The sequence below is a fragment of the Megascapheus bottae genome, chromosome 15 (genome assembly GCF_031878675.1).
Source record: "Megascapheus bottae isolate mThoBot1 chromosome 15, mThoBot2.hap1, whole genome shotgun sequence".
Taxonomy (NCBI): Eukaryota; Metazoa; Chordata; class Mammalia; order Rodentia; family Geomyidae; genus Megascapheus; species Megascapheus bottae.
In genome coordinates, this window is record NC_143523.1 from 29725430 (window position 1) to 29746975 (window position 21546).

At 37.3% G+C, this 21546-nt stretch overlaps 1 protein-coding gene across 1 annotated transcript in view; it reads left to right on the forward strand.

Annotated features, from left to right (window-relative positions):
• The window catches only part of Pank1 (pantothenate kinase 1), an 86207-nt gene that overhangs the window by 2505 nt on the left and 62156 nt on the right, over positions 1-21546 (forward strand). The window contains exon 2 of the mRNA XM_090346294.1: positions 3848-4001. The gene's annotated coding sequence lies outside the window, so the exon portion shown is untranslated. The remainder of the gene's footprint in view (positions 1-3847; positions 4002-21546) is intronic.

A 21546-nucleotide genomic window follows, 5' to 3' on the forward strand; every position in this document is an offset into this window, starting at 1 on the left:
TGTCACACTTTCCAAAAATGACTCTGGTCCCTTCATCTTAAAGGGGGGGAGGGTTGATTGGCGAAGATCCATCTTCTGTGACTTCTTCAAGCTGACTCAGGGGTGTTGTCTCTATACCTAGCCAGGGACCCTAAAAGTTTAGCCTATTTTACCAAGGGGCTTGCCAGGATTACATTTCAGGAGCAATATTTTACTCCAAACTGAAGATTATATAAAACATTTAACAATTGCACAAGCTTTTTTTTTTTTTTTGCTACAATAGTGTAGCTTACTTAGAACCCATTTGCAAAGGCATTTTCTTGATTGTCTGAGGAATTAATCTCTGCAGCCCTAACAATGCCTAAGTTACCTATATAGGCCTATATACAGATCAGAAGGACACAGTCTCAGGTCCACAAACTTCTTTCCAGAATTTGTGGCTGGTGTCAACAAAAATTCGCTTAGTCAGGGCTTTGAGCAAATGAGGGGAGGGGGTTTAGGATTGTGAACTACCCACTATTACAGATGACTGACAAGTTCCTGCCCAGTTATTTTATCCTGGAGCCTTAAATCTCTGGAGGTGGCTTTTACACAGGGAGTAGTCTGTAATTATTATTTTCTTTGAAACTGCTGTCTCTCCTGGTTTAAAATTAGTTCGGAGTGACCTTCCGGTGAGGTCTGAGTGACCTTCTGGCGGAGCCTGCTTAAAAATAACTTTTTACTGAAGTTCATTGAACTTCTAAATTAATTTAGGCTTCACAAAACATTCTTTTAAAATCATTTCCCCAATTTAACACATTTTAGGGGGCAGTTTAATACTAATTACATCACCCATATTTTACCTTCCGATTTCCAGTGTCAGTCTGCAAGGAAGAGATAGGATGAAGATGGTCCACTCTGCCCATCTGACTAGGTTTAGATGAACAGCCTTTGTGCCAGCTTACTTCTTTCACCATGCGTGGACCCTCCCTAGGGCCTGTCCCAGCATGGAAACCCAGAGCTGCACTTTTGCCAGTTCACCTCTCACCCCCAAAGATAGGCTCACAGGACTATCCTAAGTTTTTCTGTCCTTTCTCTTGACATTTGATTACCTAAACAATTTTAAAAGACAAACAGGCAAAGTTTCTGACTGGGTAATGCTTGAATTCAGAATCCTTACCCAAAAGACCACCAGAGACCAGAACCAATGTAAAAGCAAAGGAGTCTTTAGTGCAAGCTCGAGTCTGGGCTCCCAAGTACACGGCTACAACTGGTGACGCTGAGATCTCTGAGCCCAGAGTTACAGCACTGTTTATACACTTCATTGAGGAAGGCAAGGGCTTTGCATACATCATAGCATCTTGTAGCAATCCATTACATACTGCAGGAAGGTCACAGAACAACTCTAAAACATAATATCATAAAGCGGGGAAGAAAAAAAGAATTATTGACTAAATCAAAAGGACTGGGTACTTTAAACTGATTGGTTAGGGACATCTTGCCCTAGGCAAACATCACCTGTGGGTCATCCTGCCCTGGGCAGACTTCACCTATGGGACCTTCTGTCCTGGGTAAGCATCACTTGTGGGTCAGTGGTCATCCTGCCCTGGGCAAACAACCTTGAAGTTGCTATCTATCTCTGCTGGTTTAGAACTAGTTCAGAGTGACCTTCTGGCGGGGCCTGCTTAAAAATAACTTTTACTGAAGTTGATCAAACTTCAAAATTAATTTAGGCTTCTCATCACATATACAGAAAAAGCCAGAAGTAGTGCTGTGGCTTAAGTGATAGAGTGCTAGCCTTGAAAAAGCCCAAGGACAGTGCTCAGGTCCTGAGTTCCAGGTCCAGGATTGGCAAAAAAAGAAAAATAAAAATGAGAAAAGTGAACAAATGTTGATCTGTATTTTCAAGTTTCATTAGGAAATGAATAGAGGGAACTTTATACCAGGCACAGAAGAAGGAAGATACCAAAAATCCAATGGATTTTCATTTTTTTCCAGTTCCTAGCAGCATTCAGCTGTTAAATGTCTTATCCACACAAATATGTTGGCCTTGAAATATCTTTGACTGCTGGATTTCCACTCCTTTTTTGTGCTTGTAATCTAACTAGTTCCCCATCTTAGTCTCCTTTTCTTTCTCATGTACCCAAGCTCTTAAAGGAATTTTCAGAGTACTGAACCTTCTTTTTGTCACTTGCATGGTTTTCCCCTTGACAGCTTGAAGCCTTATTAATACTTAATGATTGAAATAACTTCTTTAAACTGTTGCTATCTAAATTTCTTATTCTCTCCAGACATCTACTTCAAATCTATGGAATATGCCAATACCCACTAACACCTTCAAATGAATGTGGAACAGGTATCTCTGAGCATGTTCGCTTTGTGATTCCAGATTTTTGTGGCAAGTCCCAAACTCTTTCCTTCTTAATCTCTTTTAGAAATCTCAATATATGGTGTAACCATGTATCTACCCTGTCACTGAAGACAAAGGAACCACCTTTGAATCTTTTCCCTCACCATTCTTAATCAGTGAAAGCTTGTTGGAAGGTGAACAAAAACTCATTCAAGCCATGATAGCTCACACCTGTAATCCTAGCCACTCCCCAAGGCTGAAATCTGTGGATCAAGATTCAAAGCCAGCTGAGCACAAAAGGACCTGAGACTGTTATCTCCAGTTAACCTTCAGAAAATGGGAAGCGGGTCTTGGCTTTACTCAAGGATTGGGCGAAACCTTGAGCTATAGAGCTCAGGGACAGCGCCCAAGCTGAGTTCAGGGCCCATTACCCACAAAAAACAAAAACAAAAACAAAACAACAACCTCATTCATATGCTGTTAGGCTAGGTAGCATATGTCGTGAAAACCCTTCCACCTCACACATGAATGTGTAAATCTAGCGGCTTATTTATATCCTTTAAAGTATATTTTATAATAAGTTCATCAATGTAAGTTTGCCTAAGTTTTGTGATTCACTATAATCAAAATAAGCAAACCTTTGAAGGAAATAATAAGAACTTCAATTGTAGTTTGTCAGTCATGAATTCTGGAGGCCTAACCTTGCAGTTGGGTATAAGGTAGGAGATGATTAACCTTCAGGGACCAAGCCCTCATCCTGTGATAGAACAGTGTCAGAATTTAGTTAGAGGACATCTGATGTCTGCTGTAGAATTGCTGTATATCTGCTTATAAGGAAAAATCCTCACACATTTTAGGATCACAAAAGTAATATGTTATAAAAACTATGTAGTACAGAAGAAAACATCCTATCTGTCATGTGAAAATTACTTATGTGTGTAAATTTAATATATCTATGTATATATAAAACTAAATGTAAAACTAAGTTTTACATGGCAGTGGATTTTGGATTCTATGGCAGAATGTTTTGCTTTGAAGTATAGTTACAGTTTTATTTAGCAGTAGAGTCACTGCAATTTAAAAGATTCAATAAAGATAACAAACTAGAAACGAAATGTGGCAAAATATTAATAATTGATGAAAGCAGTTGAAAGATACAATGGTGTTTATTGAATTATTCAACTTTTTATTTTATTTATTTATTTATTTTATTTTGCCAGTCCTGGGGCTTGAATTCAGGGCCTGAGTACTGTCCTTGGGCTTTTTCAAGGGTACAGCTCTACTACTTGAACCACAGCACCACTTTGTGCAACACTTCCGGTCTTTGTGCATGCTAGGCAAGCACTCTACCCCTAGGTCAAACTCCAGGCCCCTATTCAACTTTTTAAAATAACTGAGCTTTCTCTAATATAGGAAGGGGGGGGGAATGAATAAAATCCTAATCTTTGCTTTACTTAGCCAAGTTATTGATTTGTATTTTATGAAGTATGTGGACTATGTTAAGGATGAATACAATACCTTCTGTACTTTTTTTGAAAGGCTTGTCTTCTGGAGAAGATATTAGAAGCAGTCAAGGAGAATGCTGTTGAATCTATTAGAAAGCTATTGAAGCTATCCCAGCAAGAGATGGTGACAATGTGGACTTGACAGAGGAGATATAAAGGAGATATAGAGCAAAGAACAGATTTCAGAGGTATTTTTTTTCCATTTCCAAAACCACTGAGTTTTTCCTTAGAAATATAAGCCCCAAATGCTTATGATTTAGTCCCTATTTCAAATAAATCATCCTGTCTGTGCCCTAAGTTCGAACCCCAGAACAGGGGCAGGGGTTATATTTGGTTTAAAAGTTATATTTATGCTATAGTGTGCAATATTATTATATTTATATTATATTATATTATACTTTGTTTGGGCTGGGAGTTTGGCCTAGTGGTAGAGTGCTTGCCTAGCATGCATGAAGACCAGGGTTCAATTCCTCAGTACCACATACATAGAAAAAAGCCAGAAGTGGTTCTGAGGTTCAAGTGGTAGAGCTCTAGCATTGAGAAAGTCTATGGACAGGGATCAGGCTCTGAGCACAAGCCCAGGACTGGCACACACACACAAAAATACTTTGTTACTGAAAAATTCTAACCATCATCTGAACCTTCAGTAAGTTACAATTTTTATACTGGTAGAAAGATCTTACCTTGTTATTGATGGCTGCTGACTAATCAATGTGCTGATTGCTTTGATAACATTTTTACCCATATTTACTATGGGTGAAATTTACTATAGAAATTTTATACTGCTATAGTATGAAGTCTTGCCTTGGTTAATAGACTGCAAAATGGGTATTTGTGTGATCAGATATAAATAAACAATCTCATACATCTCCATCAGAATTCATGTGTAACCAGTTGCACTACTGATGAGCAGTAACATGAAAAGAAATATATATTTCTAATTTTTTAATTCTCTCCCTCCTAGAAAGGCAAAGTCTCATCAATGGGCTTAAAAATCACTGGTAAACTACATTATAAACAAATGTACTGTCATTCAGACTTTACATTTCCTTTTGTATAGCTCAGGGAGTGTAAGTTTGGTATAAATCTTATTTTGGTTGTTTTTTTTGGTTGGTCATGAGTCTTGAATTCTGGGCCTGGGCATTGCCCCTGAGTTCTTCAGCTCAAAGCTACCACCCTGCCCCTGGAGCCACAGCCCCACTTTGGTATAATTCATAAGGGCAGTATAATTTCCAGAAAGGTGTCTACTTTTTTCTTTTTTGGTCAGTAATGGGACTTGAACTCTGGGCCTGGGCACTGTCCCTGAACTCTTCATCTCAAGGCTGTTGCTTTATCACCTGAGCCACAGTATCACTTCTCGTTTTCTGGTGGTTAATTGGAGATAAGAGTCTTATGGACTTTCTGTCCAGGCTGGCTTTGAACTATGATCCTCAGAACTCAGCCTCTTACTGGCCTGGCTTACTGACTATTTTTCTTTTTGGCCAGTCCTGGGCCTGGGCATTGTCCCTAAGCTCCTTTTGCTTGGCTTTTTCTGTGATTAATTGGAAATTACTCCTGCCAAGGCTGACTTTAAACAAAATCCTCATATCTCAGCCTCCTGTATAGCTAGGTATGAGCCACTGGTGCCTGGCTAAAAGGATTTTGCTTTTAAATCATCAGTTCTATTGTGGATTCAGTTGCAGCCCTGCAAATGTCAACCTGTCCTTTGAAGCCTTGAAACCAAGCAGTGACTTCTCACGGTATAACTGTCTTATGTGGCATCATCTTCCAATATGAAGCTTTTGTGTCTGCATTGAGAATCTGTTGTTTAGTGTAGCTATCTTCTTTGGCGATCTTAGTTCAGTTTTCTGGGAAACTTGCTGCAGCTTCTCTATTGGCATTTGATATTTCTCCTTGCACTTTAGATCATAAAGATTGCTGCTTCGCTTAAACCTCATAAACCAGCCTCTGCTAACTTCACACTCTACTTCTGTAGCTTCCTAACCTTTGTCATCCTTCATGAAACTTGAAAGTTGGAGCCTTGCTCTGGGCTTAACAGAATAATATGACTGGTTTAATCTTATCTATAGACCACTAAAACTTTCTCTATATCTACAGTTAGGCTCTTTCATCTTCTTAGCATTTATGTATTTAATGGAATAGTACTTTTGCTGTCTAGAACTTTTTCTTCTTTTTCATTCACAAGTTGGATAACTATGTGACCCATGAGGCCTAGCTTTCTCAACTTTTGACATGCCTTTCATTAAGCTTAATCACTACTAGCATTTCATTTAAAGTATAAGATGTACAACTTTTCATTTCACTTGAACACTTAGAGACCACAGTACTGGGAGAAGAGTATAGCTTAAAGATAGTTTCTATAAAGTCAGACACTTAATAATCTATAATCTCAGACACTTAATCTCAGACATTTCAATAAAGTGTGTCTCATAAATTTCTTGTGATAATTAAAATAGCACACATAACTTATTGAGTACTATCCTGGTACATGGTAGTGGCTATTCATAGTGGTAGCTGATTTTATTGAGACCATTTGTTATGTCAGTTAGAATATCTGTCATGGACCATTCTTGCCCTGATGTCTAAATCAGTGCTTTCCATGTAACAGGCATTCAGAAAATATTTTTTATTTAAAAATAGCCTAGCCTGGGCTGGGAGTTTGGCCTAGTGGTTAAAGTGCTTGCCTAGCATTCATGAAGACCCGGGTTCAATTCCTCGGTATCACATACATAGAAAAAAGCCAGAAATGGTGCTGAGGTTCAAGTGGTAGAGCTCTAGCCTTGAGAAAGTCCAAGGACAGTGCTCAGGCCCTGAGCTCAAGCCCAGGACTGGCAAAAAAAATAAATAAATAAATAAATAAAAATAGCCTAACCTGGTGCAGTGACTCACACCTGTAATCCTAGCTACTCAGAAGGCTGAGATCTTAGGATCAAGGTTCAAAGCCAGCCCTGACACTGAAGTCTGGAAGACTATCTCCAGTTAATCACCTGAAAACCAGAAGTGGCACTGTGGCTCAAGGGATAGGGTGGTAGCCTTGAGCTGGGATAACGCCCAGGCCCAGAGTTTTAAGTCCCACAACCAAAAACAACAACACAACAAAAAAGCGACAACAACAACAACAACAAAAAACAGCATACCGGTGAGGAGTTTTTAGTAGTGTATAGGCTAGAATGAATAATGGTATTTGCCATTGAATTGCAGAAAAGCAATTCCAAGCAATAGAAAGATAGAAAGCAATGAGGAAAGAGAACAAGCAAACACAAAATCTGTAAATACATACTTTAGTGTGACTTTAAGTACAGATAAAGTGATTAAGCTAGAAGAGAACTAAAATTGATAGAACTTAGATCATAGATGGTACTATATAATATGCTTTAACAAAGAGTTGGCATTAAATTCAATTAGACATAGGAGATTCTGCCCAACAAAGACATAGAAGAAAGCATAGCAAAGTAATTCAGGACATACCTGTAATTCCAACACTCAGGAAGCTGGGGCAGGAGTATCTTGAATTGAAAGGTAGTTTGGGCTATGTAGTGAGAATTTGTTTCAAAAATCAAGAAAAATAAAAACATATCTTTGACCATAGAAAGTAAATAGAAAGGGATGAGCCAAGTGGCTCATGCCTGTAATTTCACCTATATGATAGGTAGAAATACAAGGATCCTGGTTCAAGGCTAGACCAAATAGAAAAAGTTCACAAGACCTTTTCTCAAAGAACAATTTATGCATCTGTAATCCCAGCTACAACAAACAGGTAGGGTAGGTAGGACAATTATGACCCAAGGCTAGACTGGATCGAAAGTGGGAGCAAAAAGCTTTTTTCTTAGAACAAAAAGTGGGAAATCCTGTCTTAAAAAAACAATGAAAGAGGGCCAGGAGTTTGGCCTAGTGGTAGAGTGCTTGTTTGCCTAGCATGCACAAAGACCTGGGTTTGAGTCCTTGGTACCACACACACACACACACACACACACACACGCATGCACACACACACACACACACACACGCATGCACACACATAAAGCCAGAAGTGGTACTGTCCCTTAAGTGACAGAGCTCTAGCTTTGGCAAAGCCCAAGAACAGTGTTCAGGCCCTGAGTTCGAGTCTCAAGACTGGTCAAAAAAAACAACCCCAAAACAATAAAAGCACAAAGGGAAGGGACATGGCTCAAGGCTCTGAATTCTGAGCCACTGCAAAAATAAATAAGGAAATAAAAAGGAAGTCAATTTATGTTATGCTCTTGTCAGATTTGTATTGAGCTTTTTTTAAAATTTTTAATGTGTCAAAGAAAACATTTATTAAGCACTTACTATATGTAGCTGTAAGATCCCACAACCCCCTTAGTAAAGAAGGCTCCTCGCTCTTGAGCCTATAGAGACTGCATCATTGGCCATCTTTCTAGGGCACACCAAACTTATACTTAGCCTAGAGCCCAACACTTAAATTACCTGTGTTTTGTTTGTGGTATGTTTTTCTCTTTCACAATAATACCTTCTAAGACAAAACTTTAATCTGTCATGCTCGTTATTCGATCTCTAGTACATATAACCATGCTAGGCATATAGGAATTTTTCAATGAATAGCCTTTCAGTGAATAAAGTTTTACAAATATCATAGAACTTCGATGATCTCCTTGTATACAGTGTTCAACATAGGATTTGGTTTCAGAGTATGAGTTAAGTATAACTGTTGTATACATTAGGTATTAAAATCTTTTGCTTGAATGAGTAATATTATGGGCTGTCTTTTATGCTATCTCATTTCAAACATTGCATACCAGTATTTTTCAGGTATGTGCATGTGTGTATGCATGCATTCATGTAATCAAAAATGAGTTTTCTATCATCCAGACCCTTCTGAGTGCCGTAGCTAGGGCTTTCTTTTCTATTTCACCTTGAGCATCCTCTGATGGTGAAGGATCTCTCTGCAAGAACACTTGCAAAGGCTTTGAGCATTCTGGACTATTGATAAGATTGAAATCCATAACAGCAATACAAATGGGAGCTTAGCAAAGTCTTAGTGTATGTAGACATCCTTCACCTGTATGAGCCCAAGGCCAAGTATTAGTGGCAACTATGATCTAACAGTGATAACAATAGCACTTGTGGTTTCTGTACTAAAAGTTGCATGCTTATTCAACTGGTAACAAATTGCTTGGCTGCCAAACAGCTCTTAACTGCTAGGTAGCAAACAATATCCTCATGAGGTTTTCTCTCCCACTCTGACCTTTTCAGGAAGCTATTCAATTGACTGTTAGTTATCCCTTTGATTTTTTTTCCCATGATGTAGCAATCTCATTTCTCCTCAAATCAACACAGACTCATGACTATAAACAGAATAAGAAAAAAATAGCATTTCAAAAAATGTAACCTCACTTCTCATAAATTTGTAGGTAAAACTGTATCACGGGTCCGGGATCATGGCCTAGTGGTAGCGTGCTCGCCTAGCATGCACGAAGCCCACATACACAGAAAAAGCTGGAAGTGGCGCTCAATTGGCAGAGCACTAGCCTTGAGCAAAAAGTGTCCAAGGACAGTGCCCAGGCCCTGAGTTCAAGCCCCGGGACTGGCCAAAAAAAAGGGCAAAACTGTATCCCCCAGTGGATCTTTCCATTTGAAATGACCAAAACTGAACTACTTAAAATCCAAATGGCCTTTTTTACAGATTAGTTGCATTAGTTCGGAAATGGCACCAGATGGTGCTAGTAGACTACCCATTCATATCCTTTTAACACCCACCAAATACTGGTAGTGAATCTGTTTATTCCAGTTTCATATCAGTGAGCTATTTCAGGATTCTAGCTTCCTCAGGAAGAATAGGATCATACTAGTATCATCTTACTTTTTTTTAAATGTGTATGCTTTTGAGTATATACATTTGAGATTTCAGTTATTGAAGAAAGTAATGATATCCTGAATAGTCTGAGTAACTTTAGCTAAGAGAAGCCATTGAATTACTATAATGGTAAAATATTGGGGCCAATTTCAGTAAGTACTTAAAAAATGGTTTTTGCTGGATGTAAACAGGGCCTTTCTTATATTAGGAAAAAGAAACAGGAGAAAAGTAAGAAAGAAAAGGAGAAAGTGTATTTTTTTTGTCACCTGAGGGAATATTTATGCACCTTAAGTCACAGAGGTATAGAATTTTAGGGACAAGATTTAGTTTACCTTTCTCACTTCAGAAGGGAAGGAAGGGGAGGTGGAACCAAGTTGAAAAATACATTGGAATGCCCAGTATTTAGCAGAGGCAGAATATGAACACACAGAATATAACCCTGTTTTTTTTTCTCCTAATACTGGGAATCACATCAGAGACTCATATATGAAAGACATGAGGTTATATCCCCAAATCAACCTAGGAAATATCTTATAAAAATGTCACTAAATATTGCCAGTTGAAAAGATTGATATTGCTGAAACATGGTCACAGTAAAGAGTAATTAGAATTCATGCCATTGTTATCTGGTCTTTTTTAAAGGTGCATTTCTTTGAGCCGGTTGCAAATTGCAAGATGACTATTTTAAAAATAACTAGACAGAACCACTATTGATTGACTGATTTATTGATTGCTTTTTCCCATATTGGTGATTGTGTGTTCTAGGCAAGCACGCTGTCACTGGCCATGTCCCCGGCACTTTAATTTATATTTTGTTCTTTATTTCGAGTGGGAGGGAGGGTGGATAAGATCTCCCTAATTTTGCTTGGGCTGGCCTACAACTTGTGATTCTCCTGCATTTGCCTCCCAAGGAATTAGGATAACCCCAATGTACTACCACAGCTTGCTTTGCTTTTTACTTTTTAGTTGTGTTTATTTTACTGTCATGCAACTCTTTTTCAAGCGTTACATTCTCTAACTGTAGCCTAAGAAAGGAAGAATTATAGTCATTCTGATTCAGAGCATCCCAACAAGGGCCAAAATGCCTTGGCTCTAAACCAGCATTGGAAAAATTGTATAAGAAAGGCAAACATTAGGGGGTTTTATGTGCTTTAATTAATTATTCCAAGAAGCTGCCTCCAAATTAATCATTTGAATTGTGCCTTTAATGAGCAGCCAAGAAATTCTTGTTCTTTGGGACAGTGTACCATAACAAAATTCCCGATTTGTGAAAATGTTCCTTTCTTTTAGAAAAGGGGAAGGTGGATCATAAGAAGAAAGAATTAGGAATGTAGAATGTTTGTTCAAAGCAAGAGTATATTGAAGTAAGGAGACAATAATAAGTAAGATTTTTATGGCCAAGAAGACCAATGGCTTCTAGGCTCTGTCATTTAAATGTCCATGACACTGGGCTAGAGCAGAGTCTGATTTTTTTTCTTTTTTCTTTTTTTTTTTAATTGTATTTAATAAAAGGGTAACATGATATTTCCCAGATAGAAGGTGCATTAATTCACATACATTGATACCCTTCCACATGTCTCTTTTCTTATGATTCTCGGGTTTGAAATCTGCCTGGTACTGTCCCTGTGCTGTTTTTGCTCAAGGCTTCCACTATACCACTTGAGCCACAGCACCACCTTCAACTTTTTCTGTGATTAATTGGAAATAAGTCTCACAGACTTTGCTCCCTGGGTTGACTTCAAATCTTGATCCTCAAATCTAAGTTTTCTGAGTAGCAAGGTGAGCCACTAGGGTCCAGCTGAGTCTGATGCTTCCTAATGACAGCTTTGTGTTAATGTGGCATACAGAAAATATCAGATAAATGATAGTATTTTACCATTACAATCTAGTAGGAGAGGACAACCACAGAAAATAATGTCAATATGTTCATACCTCATCAACAAATATGATCTTTTCCTCTCTGGTTGGATTTTTATAAATTTCTCATTTTTATTGATGACTTATCTCAAAGGATGGCTCTGGTACCTAATGGAAAAGGAGAAGGTGATTTGGGAGTGGATATACAGTCTAAAGACTTTGTAGTAGGTCACATTAGATATTTGGTAAAGATCTAAACAAATATGATGAAGAGAAGAAGAGAAGGAGTAGGAAGAAGCTGGCCTTTGAGTAGGAACACATTTAAGAAATAAGGTCCAACCCCAAAAACCAAGTCCTTAAAACACTAAGTCCTTAATTCCTTGAATTCTAAGTTGAAGGAAATTTCTTGTCTGGGATATCTAAAATAATTTCAATTCTGAAATAGATTAATAATTTTGAGTCATGGGATGCTTAAACCAAAATAATCACCACAAAGTAGATAGTCAAATCCTTGTCTGTCATTTTTCACATTGTGGAGCAATACGTAATAAAGCATATAGATACCAAACTGATGAATTGCTATAAAAGAGAAAAAATACATTCAATGACTATAAATTTAAGATCTTTAGCCTCCTTTCCAAGACATCTCCATATTATCCAGCATGGACTTCACTGACTGTCAGACACACAGTCAATAGTATCAGGTTCCTTTACTACACATATTTCAACTCAAATCATCTGGGTGGACAATTAAAAATTGTTCTGAAAGTGAAGCTGTAGCTCAGAGTAGTAGAAAACTAGCCTTGAGCAGAAGAACTCAGGGACAGTGCCTAAGCCCTGAGTTCTAGTCCCATTACTGACCAAAAAAAATATTCTTCTATTCAGTAAAGCAATCAAATTTTAAGAGACTAAATTTAAGCAGAAGAGATAAGTATTAACCATATAACCTTAATAAGGGTCTAAGTAAGCCTCATTCTTTTCATTATTAAAATGGTATCTGTAATACAGGTCCACAGTCTCTACTCTACAATTCCAAAGTAAGACAAAAACAGCAAATGCCTTAAAACCCAAAAGTATTTGTCTATTTGGCATTAAGACTATTTGCAACAAAACCAACTGTGAGCAAACATGAAGCCGTCATTTGCTAGGCCCACCTCCTTAACTATCATCACACATGCCTCTGTTGTTGCCTGATATTGTGTGACTTAAAGATTGTGTTGGAAAACGTCCAAAAGAGTCAAAGATATACCTATGGGTAACAATGAGAAGAAGAAAAGGAAGCATCTGTCTTTATCAATAGCTCAGAAAGTGGAGTTATTGCAGAAGCTTGATGCTGGTGTGTCTGTGAAACATCTTACAGAAGAGTATGGTGTGGGAACCACCACCATATATGACATAAAGAAACAGAAAGGCAAGTTGCTGAAGTTTTACAGTGACAGTGATAACCAAGAATTAATGAAAAATAGGAAAAGCTTTCATAGGACCAAAAATGAAGATCTTGATCATGTATTGATTGAATGGATTCAATGACGGAGAAGTAAAGATATGCCACTGTCTGGGTTGTTGGTCATGAAACAAGCTAGAATATACCATGAAGAATTGAACATTGAAAGTGAGTGTGAATATTCAGAAGGCTGGCTGCAAAAATTTACAAAGCGTCATGGAATCAAGTATCTTAAAATGTGTGGTGAAAAAGATTCTGCTGATCATGAAACTACTGAAAATTACGTTGATGAATTTGCTAAGATAATATCTGATGAAAACCTTAGCCCTGAACAGATTTACAATGCTGATGAGACAGCTCTGTACTGGTGTTATGTTCCTAGAAAAACCTTAACCATAACTAACAAAAGGGCACAAACAGATTTCAAGGATGCCAAGCAAAGATTAACTGTTCTTAGGTGTGCTAATGCTGCTGGCACACACAAAATAAAATTGGCAGTGATTGGGAAAAGCCTATATCCAAAATGTTTAAAAGATGTGGGTAGTTTACTTGTGCATTATTACGCAAACAAAAAAACAATCCGTGACAAGAGAAATTTTCTCTGACTGGTTCAATAAGCACTTTGTGCCGGCAGCAAGAGCTCACTGCAAACAAGCGGGGCTGGAAAACAATTGCAAAATTTTGCTCTTCCTAGACAACTGTTCAGCACATCCCCTTTCAGAGCTTCTTGTGAAAAGTAACGTTTTCAGCGTATACCTCCCCCCTAATGTGACATCTATAATACAATCATGTAACCAAGGAATTTTATGTTCCATGAAAAGCAAATATAAACAATTTTTTTTAACAGAATGCTTGCTTCAGTTAACAGAGATCTAAAAATCCAGGACTTCCTTACAGAGTTTAGTCTTAAGGAGGCTATCTATGCAGTTGCTAATGCTTGGAATGATGTTGATAAATCAACATTAACAAGTGCTTGGCACAGACTTTGGGCTACAATGATGTTTGAATATTACCCTTCTGATGAAGATCTGGAAGGATTTAAAGACTAATGAAAAGATGATGATATCAAAGCTTATTACTTACACCCAAAGTTTATCAGCTGAAAGTGTAAATAAATTAGAAGAAGCTGACATTGAAGAGATACTGAACATTGACAATGACGTACCTGTTGTGCATCCTTTGAGTGAGGGAGAAATTGTGATGATGAGGTTGAATTTGGGTCAGTATGAAGAAAGTAGCAGTAATGACAATGACACTATGATCACTAGTCAGAAAATATCTATAGACCAAATGGTAAAGATGTGTGAACAGTTCATTGCTGGCTTGGAGAGATGTGCATTTATCAGTGAGCAGGAGTTCATGGCAATTTATTCAATTAAAAAGAAGCTGCTAAGACACAAAGCTATGATAAAGAAATAAATGACATTGGAAGAAATGTTTTTAACGACCCTTTGTGGTAATACGTCTGCATTACTTAAGAATCCTGTTTTTAGCTCATCTGATTCATAGACAATGTTAGTATAATCTTTCTCTAAGATCTTCAAATGACCAGAAATGCTAAACACTTATTGCAGGTGTATGTGTTATGGGTTTTCATTAGTACAATTTTAAAATTTTTCATTAAAAAATTTTTAATGAAAATCTTTTCAAAAAAGGAACTTAAAGACTATTTGGCCTATAATCATCCTGTTAAATTTATCAATAAGTGTATTTGCCAACAAATTTCATTAACTGACAAATTCATTAATTTATGTAAATAAAGTATTACTTGTGTATTCTTAGTGTGAAATTTCATACATCTCTTTGGACTTATACTAGTGGATTTCATTACAGCATGCTCATTTGGAGATTTTCAAAATACAGTGTGTATATTCCAAAGGATTCTATGTTAGACATTCTTTTATTTACTGTGGCAAATGCCTAAAAGGAGGTATTTGTATTGACTCATGATATTAGAGGAATCAGTGCCCGGTCAGCTGGCTTCATTATTTTGAGCGCTGCAGTAAGGCAGACATGCTGGTGGAAGGGATGTCAGAATAGGGCCAAAGCAGAATATATCCTTCAACAACATGTCTTCTGTGACCTAGTTCTATAAAACAGGCCCCACCTGACAATATATAGCTCATTCAGTAAGAAGTCACCAGTGTAAATTATTTGATACACTTAGTACCCTCATGATCTATTATTCACCTCTCAATGCTTGGATTCCCACCAGTCAGAAACCAAGCCGTTAACAAAATAATTTGGGGGGGCTTTATTTCACCCACAAACTGTAACAAATTACGACTTTTTTCAAAGTTCCCTTTCAAGATACACCCCCCCCATAAAGTCTGGCAGAAGAGGTTGTGAACTTACAATATTTAGATAGATAAAGTGGCACACACTTGTAATCCCAGCTCTCAGGAGACTGAAGCAACAGGATTATAAGTTCAACACCCTATCTCAATAAATAAGTGAACAAATAAAACCTTAAAGACCTGTTTTGAAAAATATAATGAAATAGCCAATGTAGAATTTACATTGTATTTACAAAGTAAATATTAAATGTACTTGTTGTTACTACTTCATTATTCCCAACAGGTAGGACAGGCTCTTTCTGACATTAGTGAGTTTCCGTAATATAAATAATGATGAGCGTTCTTCAGCTTTTACCTCCTTAAGAGATGCTTCAGCATCTAAGACCTGGAAGTAATTCCAAATCAGAAGATAGAAATTATGCTACGTTTCATTACATAGCATGTCAGTAAAATGCATCCCCCTCATTAGTCCTTATTTAATATTCATCAAAGAAATATAATTGTCTATCATTTCCTCAGCTCTCTCTGCTCCGAACACCACATAAACAGTAACTTAATGTCTTTGTGATCAAGAATTCTTAACCTACTTTGTGCAACCTTAGCTATTTACTTTGAACATATCGATAGAGATAAAATTGGTATTCTTGTTTTATAAATAAGGCCATCGTTAGACAGGTGGATGTGAATTTAAACTGTAGCTTGTTTTTAATTTTTTGTAGAATGTATCCACATAAAGCAGAAAATTTATTAATTTTTGATATAAAAGTCATAGATTACAATTATAGAAGGAATAATATACAATTTTAAATAGGAAAATATGCATCCCTAATCTTACAACCAGTGATAAGCACTCTTATATCACTCTGTATGTTTTCATGGTTATCTGTTATGTAAAACAGCAAGCCCTAGGAGAATAAAAATCATGTCCATTCCTTCTTGGTTTCCTCCTTGATGCTTTTCACAGTAGCAGGCATGTGATATGCTTAAGGAAACCATTTACTTAAACATTTGGTTTGCCAAAGTATATTCACAGGTTTTCAAGCCAATTACTTTTAGTTAATATTGGATAATAATCATTTTTCCTTATCAATCCTGTTTCTTCCTACAAAGCCAGATTTTTACTGCTATCATCTTTCATTCTGGGACTTGAAACTCAGAACGATGGTGAGCATCATTCACTATTCTCCCACATAGTTCTCTCTCTTGCTTCCCATTATCCAGTTCCCTAATTGTATGTTAGTTACTCTCATAAGATATAGAAAAAACCTCACCTAACGTGAATTCATAGATAACTGGTGACTAGCTCCCATTCTCCACTCAACACTGTTTTTCACTTGGGGTAAAATAAAATTATGCAAAAAGAGTCATGAGGCAGCTAGAATCCCAGCAGGGAGGGAAGTGACAGCATCAGTGCTTTGTGAAGTAAGTATCTGCAGGGTGGTTCTATGCCTTCATTATTGTCAATTACACAGTACCAAGTTTCTACTGAGATGACTGGAATCACTGTAATGCCTGGAAATTTCAATCAGAGTATCATTAAGAGTCTACTCTTAATAGTGATAGTTAAGCTAAAGTGAACAACTGGTTATCAGATGATATTAAACATTGTATTGTGAGCTAGACCTAGAAACTATTCTTGTATACTTGGGTTTTCTTGCTTCTTTCATCCTGTTACATGAGTTCTTTTCTGTGCTTTCTACAAGGTTCTAATGATAGATGTTGTCTTCTTCTTATCTCAGTATACTTTATGTGAGATATTCATTGTGTTTGTGTGCTTGTGCACACGTGTACTCTCACTGAGGCTTTATTTCAGAGACAGGGTGTTTTCTCTTGACTTTTTCACTCAAGCATGACCCTCTACCACACCTCCACTTCCTGTGTTCATTTCTTTTCATGGGGCTAAGTATCATCTATAGTGAGGTTTCCCGCTCATTGGCAACAGCTACCTGGTTACAAGTTTGAAAATTTAGAGCCATTCATTGTATAGGTAATTGTTGATATCTGTCATTTGAGCAGAAATAGAATGGCAGAATATACATACCACTTATCATTTGTTGTTTCTGGTGAGTTGGTCTCATTTATAGGTGATTTTACATTCACATACCTTCTTATTTTGCACTAGACATCAAACTACTTTTATTTCACACATATACGCACATGCGCATGCATGTGTGGACACACACACATACACACACACACACACACACACACACACACACCAGCCTGTAGTTTGTATATCAGTCACAATTGAAAGATTAGTGGTTATTGAAGAGCACTTTAATATAGACCAAGCATTTAACTTGAAGTATTGTGTCTTGCAAGGCACAATCAAAATGACCCCTGTAGTGTTAGGTTGTTGGAGTCCTGAGCCCTGTGTATGAACTCACTGTGTTTAATATTTACACAGATAGATACTGAGACACAGTTTCTGTGGGTGTAGATGAGTATATTATGCATGTATGTCCACCAAGAAAACCTAGAAGCAGTGGTTTCCCAGTAAGTAGCATACACATTTAGCACCCAGATCGAGTTTCTAAATGCCATTTTCCAATAAATGATTTAAAGAAGTGATTCATCCCAAACACAACAGGGAAAGAGCAAGATGTACTTGGAACATCTTGTGAAGGATATTTTATAGTAGGACTTGTCAAAGGTACATAGAAATCAAGATAATGAGTGCCTAGATGAAAAAATTAGAACAATGTGAGTAAGAAGACAAATAATATTCCTATTGTGTTATCATTCATATGGCAAAATAAATATCTCTGAGACATGGTTAAAAATAAATTATTGAAGCCAGGTGTAGAGGTACATTCATGTAATCCCAGCATTTGGGAGGTAAGGGCAGGATGACCACAAGTTTGCAGCCAGCCTGCTCTATAATAGGGAAATCTTGTCTCCAGAGAGGGAGGGAAGGAGAAGGAGGAAAGGAAGCAAGGGAGGAAGGGAGGGAAGAAATAAGGAAACAATAGAAGGAAAACTAAAGACTAATGACAAATACCAGTGCTAGAGAATTCCAATTTAAAAATTCAGCCAGCTTCTATCAGCCACAAATTAGGTCTTCAGATTGAGTTGTAGCATTCTAACAAGCTCCTTTCTAGTTTCTTGGATTTGTTCTGTATAATTACCTCCTCTCACTCTAATATATTTGCTCTGTCTTCCAGCCCTGAAACTGTGTTCTACATCAACTGTTCTGCCATAGGGACTTTTTGCTTTATGGGTTTTTTTGTTTGTTTGTTTTTCTGTTTTCTGTTTGGTCATTTCTAAGGGCTTCTACCTCTTCATTGAATTCTTGATTTAGAATTCCTAAGGAGTTCTTTACATCACTGATTTGTGTTGCCCTTAATCTCCTTTAACTGGGTGGGGTTTTTTCCCCCATTGGACTCATTTGTCATCTCTTGGACTTCATTTAGCTTCTTGTTTGTGTTCTCCATGAATTTGTCATTAGTCTTTGGTTAGTCTCATCATGCTCACAAATTGTCTTGTGTATGTTTTCAAATTTTTATAACTTTATCAAAAATACTTTTAATGCATTTTGTGACCAGTGTTCAAAGTCTTTGTCCATTCTGTTTGTATTCTGTGAGTGTTGCATTTCCTTGAGTTTGTATATTTCTAGTATTTCTATGATGTGGTCTTAAAGTAATTCCCACAGATACATAGCCATAAAGAAGTGGAGAAATCTTCACAGTGGAGAAGGGAAAGGCAGTCCGGTATCATGAATCTAGTTGTGTGATACAGTAAGATAGCGACAATATTATTTTTGTGATATTCTTGCTAAAAGTATATGTAATCTAATCATGAGAAAATCCACTGTGAGAGGCATTCAACAAAATAACTGATCAGTGCTCTTTAAAGCCATCAAGGTCATGAAGGCAAGAACTGATGGATTGTTACAGGCTAAGAAGAAACGAACCTACTCTGAGATGTGAGTTGCAATTCTGGAACAGAAAAAGAACATTAACAGAAAATTTGATGAAATTCAAGTAAGGACTTTAGTAAATAGAATTACATAATTGTTGATTTCCTAACATTAGTCAGAATAGTGTTATGATCATAGTGATACCATAGGATAGTTGGATAAAGGAAATATTAAAGAAAAAGAATGAAAACAAAGCCTGTAATCTTAGCTCCACAGGAGATTGAGATCAAAGCTAGCCAAGCACTAAAGACTGAGAGACTCTTACCTCTAACCACTAGAAAACAGGAAGTGGCCCTGTGGCTCCAGGGGTAGGGCAGTAGCCTTGAGCTAAAGAGCTCAAGGATAGTGTCCAGGTCCGTAGTTCAAGCCCCACAATCGACCAAAAAAAAAATTAGGGACTTTTTAATAAACTTAAGATTTGCTCACACTTTTTTCTGCATTGATGTTGATTGAATCCATGCCCTTGTACATGTTAAGTGAGCCTGCTTCTAAGCCCTAATGTTTGCTCAAGATAAAATATTAAAAAATGATTTTTTCCAATATGAAAAATGTGCTAGCCACCTTATCTAAAGGGAATTTATTTCTTCCTAGCTGTTCTTTTCCACAGAGTCAAGCCATGGTTGCCTAGGTCCACTTGACTCCAGACTTCTCGACCTTGATTTTTCCCCATGGTCTTCCTTCTCAGATTACGTACCTTTTTCCATCAAACACCTCATTCATGTGTTGCAATAAGGGTGGCCTGTTCCTGGTCCCTTCTTGTAGTAGCTCAGAAAAGCCAGCCATCATGGTGGCCTTTCCTTCCATTTTCCAAGCACCGATAACAGAAAGGGTAGTAAAAAGATTCATTTCTTATTCATATGAACTCATATCAACACCACTTTTAGGATGAAGATGTAACTATCATTATGAAACATAGTCTAGATTGAGCCACTTCATGGCTTCTGTGTAACCTGTGATGGCAGTGCCTTGTAGAGGTTAGAGTTCCAGTCCCTAGAGTTCAGAATCTCAAAATACCCCCACTCACCATCTTGTAGAACACAATGATCCAGAGCAGCTGCAGATTCTGATTGAACTGCCCTGTGACCATGTGAGTTGAGATGGTAAGTGAATGAAAAGCAAGAATTAATTCTTACCAAGGTTTACAATTGAAACCCAAAACTGTCTGTCAATAAGACATCCCATCATCTTACACGAAATTAAGCAAGTATTCCAAGGATGAAATCTAAATTATGATCTTTGAATTTCCACATGTTTTATGCCTTTGTAATGCTGTGCTTACCCAAAATCATGTTGGCAGCATTTTTAAAAGCATTTACATAGGAAAAACTCATGTGTCTTCTCAAATTGTACTATATGTATTATATAAAGGAGAGAGGCAAAATGCAGTGACTTTTTCACAAGAATGGATTCTCAGGAGAATTTTAGATTATATTCCCTTGAACAAAATAATTTCATACATCCAGATAGAAGACTTTTCTTTTAATACTATTTCAAACATAATATAGGATTAAATGAAATAGAATTTCATTTTGTGGCCTGGCATCAGTGGCTCACACCTGTAATCCTAGCTACTTAGGAGGCTGAGATCTAAGGATCAGGGTTCAAAGCAAGCCTAGGGAACAAAACTCTGTAAGACTTTTATCTCCAAAATTAACCAGAAAACTGGAAATGGCAGCTTCGCTGTGGCTCAACATGTAGGGCAGTAGTCTTGAGCTGAGTAGTTCAGGGACAGGGCCGAGGACCAGAGTTCAAATCCTACGACCGCCAAAAAATAAATAAAAGAATTTCATTTTGTTCTAAATTACTCTATTGCTTACAATACTAAGGGATTTGATTTTTCAGAAATAAAATCTTAAAGCTGGGTGCGGTGGTGGCTCATGTCTGTAAACCTAGCTACTCAGGAAGATGAGCTCTGAGGATCAAGGTTGAGGTTCAAAGCCAACCCCAGCACTAAATATAATATAAATATAATATAAAAATATTTTACTTCTATCAAATATTATATCTCTATCTGAGGATCTTGGTTCAGAGGTATTCCTGGCAGACAAATCCTCTGGACTCTTCTCTCCACTTAATGAGGAAAAAGCCAAAATTAGAGACCATAAAGGTGAGATGGAAGTTAAATATGGTAGTGAACAGGATCTATTGCAGAGATAATGCTTTTTCATTTTCCCTTTTATATTTTCCTTTTAGGCATATAACTCAATTTCCTGCTGTTTTCTCTCTGGCTAAGCACAAAACTACACTACTGTTCTGTTCTCACTCTATAGTCGGATTTAGAGGAGACAGTAGAAAGAGACTTGTGTTCCTGATTGCCTAGCAGAACCCAAGCTAACAGAAGCCTCATCTTCATTGCATAATTCCCAAGGTTGTTTTCATA